The sequence below is a fragment of the Elaeis guineensis genome, chromosome 4 (genome assembly GCF_000442705.2).
Source record: "Elaeis guineensis isolate ETL-2024a chromosome 4, EG11, whole genome shotgun sequence".
Classification (NCBI taxonomy): domain Eukaryota; kingdom Viridiplantae; phylum Streptophyta; class Magnoliopsida; order Arecales; family Arecaceae; genus Elaeis; species Elaeis guineensis.
The window spans coordinates 117,757,023-117,763,359 of record NC_025996.2 but is presented as its reverse complement, the minus strand read 5'-3'; positions in this window follow the sequence as shown (position 1 = coordinate 117,763,359).

Sequence of the window (6,337 nt, the reverse complement as noted above, 5' to 3'; positions counted from 1 at the left end):
ATTTCAAGATTTTACTATTCCTTCAACTACGCCTTTGGATCATTTTATTCAGCCTATTAGAGAGAGGTCCTCTAGTAAGGATAGAAGATTTGAAGCAGTATTGATGTGCTACATTGCCCATCAGATCTGGCTACCTTGGAATGATCATATGTTTGAGTATTAGGCAGAGTGCAAGAGTAATTCTATTAAAATCATTCGCCCTGGCTAAGGAGTTTGCCCATATACTTTGACTTGTGATACGAGGGGAAATTTGGGGCTCTTGTGATGTAGTTTCTACATTCTCTTATTTATTTTATTTTTCAGTGGTGCAGATTTTTTTACAAGTGGTGCTAATGGAGCCTTTATAGTTGCTAGAGGTGTTGAGACCTTTAATACTACTATTCCATTGCTGGAATTATGAGCTACATGGGAAGAACTGACTTATACTATGCAAAGGTTGAGTATTTCTCACATTCACTTAGAGAGCGATTTTTTGATAGTTATTCAATGGCTATCAGCTCTACCATCTATTAATGCCAATGCTTATCTCTTTTTACATGATTGCCCATGGATGATGCATGCTTTATTTTTTATCGAAGTTTCATATATCTACAAAGAAGCCAATACTGTAGCATATTGGATGGCAAATTATGTGGCCAATCATATTGGATCAACACTATAAGATTCTTTAACATATCCTTTGTACTAATTTTTAGATATTTTGTTTTCTTTCTTTTATGGGTGTGTGTGTGTGTGTGTATGTATGTATCCATCATAATTAATCAATTCATCTGTTAAAAAAAAAGAAGAAGAAGAAAAAGTCTCGTGGCAAACCAAAGATTATATAATGTGACAGAGCTGGTTGTGTACAAAATTATAAGATCGTACGTACTGAAACGGTGCCATCTTCTGGACAGGCTCATGGTAACATGCGTGATCCACTAACCACCATTTTCTTATGTCAATTACTTTCATCCATCGATGAGTAGGCATTTGCTGCGGTTATTTTAAAGGAACTTTCAAGTGGGCTAAAAATTGATGGAATCAATGAGGAATGGAACGAAGAGAATCTGAAAAATATCTTTGGATAGAGAAAAGCAGGCTTTGTCTCAATCGTAAAATGATTGGACCAGGAAGAAAATGAGAGGCGGCTTGCGAATCTGAGTGGAGCAAAATATGTGGATGGAATCTTTTATCATGCAAAAGAAGAATTTTGTGGAGACAAATTTTAGTCTTGTATTGACAAGGTCAGAAGGTGAAGAAAATACCTCTTTTTCCATAAACTTACGCGTGGTAAAAGAATATATTAAGAATTTTATATATTTTATGGATTCACTGGGGACATTTTTCTGCCTCTAACAATGATACTATTGTAATTATTGAGAGTTCATTCACAGTGTCTCTACTAACTAGGCAGCTCTTTAACTTGGCAACAGGGGTGCGAGCTGCTCAAGCTCGACTCCACTCAACTACTAAGGAGCTTTGGGCTGAGGTCGAGTCTCTCAAACAATTTTTCAAATCAAGCTCGAATAATAAATATTTTGCTTAAAGTCTCACGAATCTAATCAATTTATATTTTTAATAATATTATATTTTAACCATATTTCATTAATAATACCAAGGCTTGAATTTAAGATTGGATATGACTTGATTGATATTCAAGTCAAGTTGATCTCGAATATTTTTTTTTTTATTTATCTAGTCAAGTTTGAGCTTGGATATGAAAGCTTGATTGATCACAAATTGAGTTTCGAGCTAAAGTATTTTAAATTGAGTTGAGCTCGAGCCACCAGATACTCACCTCGACTCAACTCGAGTACTACCCTACTTGACAACAGCTTAACCTCTTAGGTTCGCCATCTAGCTTTGCCTCCTTTTCCTGCATAATTGAAGTCATTCCAATATTGAGTGGAGGCAACCATGATAGATTGGGATGAAATCCATCTTCTGGTTCGACAATAAAGATATCGGATCTTTATAAATTCTCTTTAACCAATTCCCAAGCGAATCATGATGTCCATTGGATTTGGAGGGTAGGTGTTCAATCTAGGATTGCTCTATTTACGTGGAAAGTGACTTGGTATCAATTATCATGTCGTGATGTCTATCATCATAGAGGCCTTCACATACAGAGTCATTGTGATATATGTGCAGATGTTGAGAAGTCCATAGCTCATGTTCTAATTCAATACATATTGGCAGCTCAAGTTTGGAGATTAGCCCTATCTCAGGATTTCACTACTCTTCCAATTACACCTCTGGATCATTTTATTCAGCTTATAAGAGAGAAATCCTCTTGTAAAGATAGAAGATTTGAAGCAATATTGATGTGTGTTATATTGCCTATCAAATCCGATTGTCTAAAAATGATTGTATTTTCCAGGATATTAGGGTGATTCTATTAAAAGCTTTCAACCTAGCTAAGGAGTTTGCCCATATATTGACTTTATTGTGATTTGTGATATGAGGGAAAATCTGTGACTCTTCCAATGTAGTTTTTGCACTAGCTCTCTTATTTATTTTATCTCTTAGGAGCCACCACCCCCCAACTATATCAAGGTCAATTTTGATGGCAATGTACAACCACCCAGAGGAGCTTTTGGTGGTGAAGGTTTTATTGCAAGCGATGCTAATGGAATCTTTATAACTATGAAGGTGTTAAGATCTTTAAATATACTATTCTATTTGTGGAATTACGAGCTGCATGGGAAGGATTGAATTATACTATACAAAGGTTAAGTGCTTCTAACATTCATTTAGAGGAAGATTCCTTGACAATTATTTGATGGCTATCAGCTCCGTTCCTGTACCCATTCCCTTTTACATGATTGCTACCGGATGATGCATGTTTTGTTTTTGATCAAAGTTTTATATATCTATCAAGAAGCTAATAGTGTTGCCTAGAGAGACAACCCAAGAGGGGAGGTTAAATTATGTTCTTCAAAAATTTAAAACTTATTGTGCGTAAATTTTAAAGTATGTGAAGTATAATGAGATGATCCAAAGTAAGAAATACTAAAATGCATGAGCAATTAGGATGCAATGCAAGCTAAAGAGAAGTTATATACAAACATCAAGAATTTATAATCGTTCGGTGCTAAACCTAACACTTACGTTCACTTTTGAAGCCTTAATTGAGAATTCTACTATAATCTCTACACAAATTATAGCAAGATTATTTTTTAGACTCATAATCTAAATCTAATTGATTTTTCAAATTCATTAATCAAAATCTTTTTTCAAAACCTCTCCTAGGCTTTCTCAAACAAACTCAATCTAACTTCAAGCTTGGACTGGCTTTTCTCCAAGTTTCAATCTCAATTGAAATTTACTTACCGTAAAAAATGAGAAATACAAATGTAAACACAATAAAAGCTCCTAATGGAGCAACTAAAAGTTGATGAAATTCTTTGGAGAATATGTTGAAGAAGTTTTTTGATCAATGCACTAAGAAATTCTTTGAATGCTTCAAGAAGTTGATTACTTTCAGCTCTCTTGAATGCTCAATGAATGTTTTTAGGCTCAAACTTAGCTTTTCTCTTTTCTTTTTTTTCTTGGTTCCTCTCTTATTTTAATTAAGTTTGAATGCTTTTAAATACTTAAAAAAAAGCTAAACTAGCTATTTCTAGCCATTGGAGATCCAAAACTAGTTATTGAAAATCATTTAAAAAATCTAAAATTTCTACAGAACTAACCATCATTGCTGTCAGCTACAGTCAAATCGACTTGAGGCTAAGTAAAGGTCAACTCGAGTAATTATGAGTTGGCTTACAGTTAAGTAGAAGTCGGCTCGAGCACTATTCTATAAAAATACTTTTTTATCTTTTCTAAAAGAGTCGGCTCACAGTCAAATAAGGGTTGACTTGAGATTTGGCACCAAAACTTCTATGTTCTGTCTAACTGAAAGAGACTTAAGTAGGGGTTGACTCATAGTCTTTGCTACTTGAAAAATATATGCCAGAGTTGATTCTTTGAAATTTGGGATTGACTCTAAGTTTTTTTTTCTTAATTTTTAATGATGCAACTTTATCCGATCACCTTCTTTTGCTTTTAAAACTTATTAATCAATACATGCTTCCCAAGAATGATTTTAACTTTTTGAAAATATTTATATAAAAATTTTATCAACTCATTAGTATTAAAATAAATATTTAAATATTTTATATTTATCAAAATCAATCTTTGGGTCAACAAATAGTGTTATAGATTAGATGGTAAGTTATATAGCTAGTCACATTAGATCTACATTTAGAATTCTTCAACACGTCCTCCAGACCAAATTTTAGAGTTTTTATTTTCTGATTTTCATGGATGTATATATACTCATCTTAATTAGTTAATTGATCTGTTAAACAAAGAAAAATGAAAGTCTCGTGGCAAACCAAAGACTATATGTCACGCTCCCGACCCGAGATTGTGAATCGAGGGTCGCGGCAACCGCCGCATACTCATGAAGAACTCTCTCCATAAGCATGCAAGGCATCTCATCACGATATCAATGCATCACAGCGGAATAAATTCAAATAATTATTATTCAACTGTAATTCAAGTAATTAAATCAAATGTCTTACATCCAATAAAATTGTTGCTAACAATAAAACAATAGATCTAAGTTCAATGAAGTTGACAATGCTAAATCTCGCCTCTAAAAGCTCTGTCCCAATATTTCTTCCCACGCTCGAAATTAATTATCTGAATCTGAAAAATAGAAAGAAAGGTAATGAGCTAGACAGCCCAGTAAGTAACAAGTATCTCTACCAGATATTTCAGATATTATATAATTTTCAAGAATAATACTACAAATAAACATAAAAATATATTTCATGCTGATTTAATGCAAATCCAATAATTTCAAATATTCACATATAATATAATCATAAATCCGATTCGATTCAAAACACTCGAAACTCAACAGCCTTGACTATGACCAACGTTTAACCCCCATTGGCGGGGTCCACAGAATACCAGCGCACAACCCCCACTGGCAGGGTCCACAAATACCAGCGTACAACCCCCACTGGCAGGGTCCACAAACACCAGCGCACAACCCCCACTGGTAGGGTCCACAAATACCAGCGCACAACCCCCACTAGCAGGGTCCACAGAAACATAGTTAGGCTGAGAGCATAAATCCGATCTGTATCAAAAACTTTGTACCATAATGTATCATAATCTTTCACTGAACATGTGCATAAATCGACGTACCATAATATTTCAAAGGCACTTTTCTTTCAAAACATAATTTCATAAATCATGCATAATTTCAGAGAATAATTATTTATTTTCAGAATAAATATGGAATATCTCGAGAAGATGATTCATTACTTACCTTTTACGGAGCACTGAATGAACAGATCGACTAACTTCTAGGAGATTCTTCCGTACCTATTATCCAAAATTATATTTTTATATTAATTTTAATTCAAAATTAAATCTAACAAATCCAAAATTTAAAATCTCGCTTAAAATCAGACTCGTCTCTAAACTCGATCAGAATCATCAGATGAAGCCTTCCCCTATGCTAATCCTAGAAGGATAACTTTAGAGAGAGAAATCCATCAAGAGAGAGAGAGAAACAAGCTAGAGAGAAAAAATTCTAGAGAGAGAAAGTAGAGAGAGAAAGTTCAATTTCAGAGAGAGAAAGTCAGGATTCAGACTGAAAGAAGAGAGAGAAACTCTCTCTCATCAATTTTTTTTTTAATTTATTTATTTATTTATTTACTTACTTATATATATATAAATATATATATATATATATATATTTATTTTTATTTTTATTATTATTCTTTTTTTCTTTTCTTTTCTTTTCTTTTCTTTTCTTTTTCTTCTTTTTTTTTCTTCTTTTTCTTTCCTTTTCTTTTTCTCTTTTTCCTTCTTTCTCTTTTCTTTTTCTTCTTTTTTTTCTTTTTCTTCTTTTTCTTCTTTTCTTCTTTTTCTTGGTTCTTCCCGTGCCGGAACAGGGGACCCTTGGTCCTTCGGCCTTGATCGGCCATTCGGGCCATGGCCGCCGCGGCGGAGGCCGGCGGCCGACGGGGGCCACTCCCCCGATCACGGAAGAGCGTGGCCGGCGGTCAATTTTGATCGCCGACGCCGGAAAAGTTCATGGAAAGGAGACCAAAACAGAGGTCCCTTTCCCGACCGGAAATCGGCGACTTTCGTCGCCGGCAGCCGCGCACAAATGCACGGGGAGGAAGGAGAAGAAAGAGGGGAAGAAGAGGGAAACTTACCTTGACCTCCGGTGACCTCGCCGGCGAGCAATCACGGCGAGAATCCGAACGATATCCGCGGCTTCGATTGAGAAAAACGGAGAGAAAGAGAGAGGGAGGAGGCCGATCTTCGGTCTCAAGGGGGAGGGGGT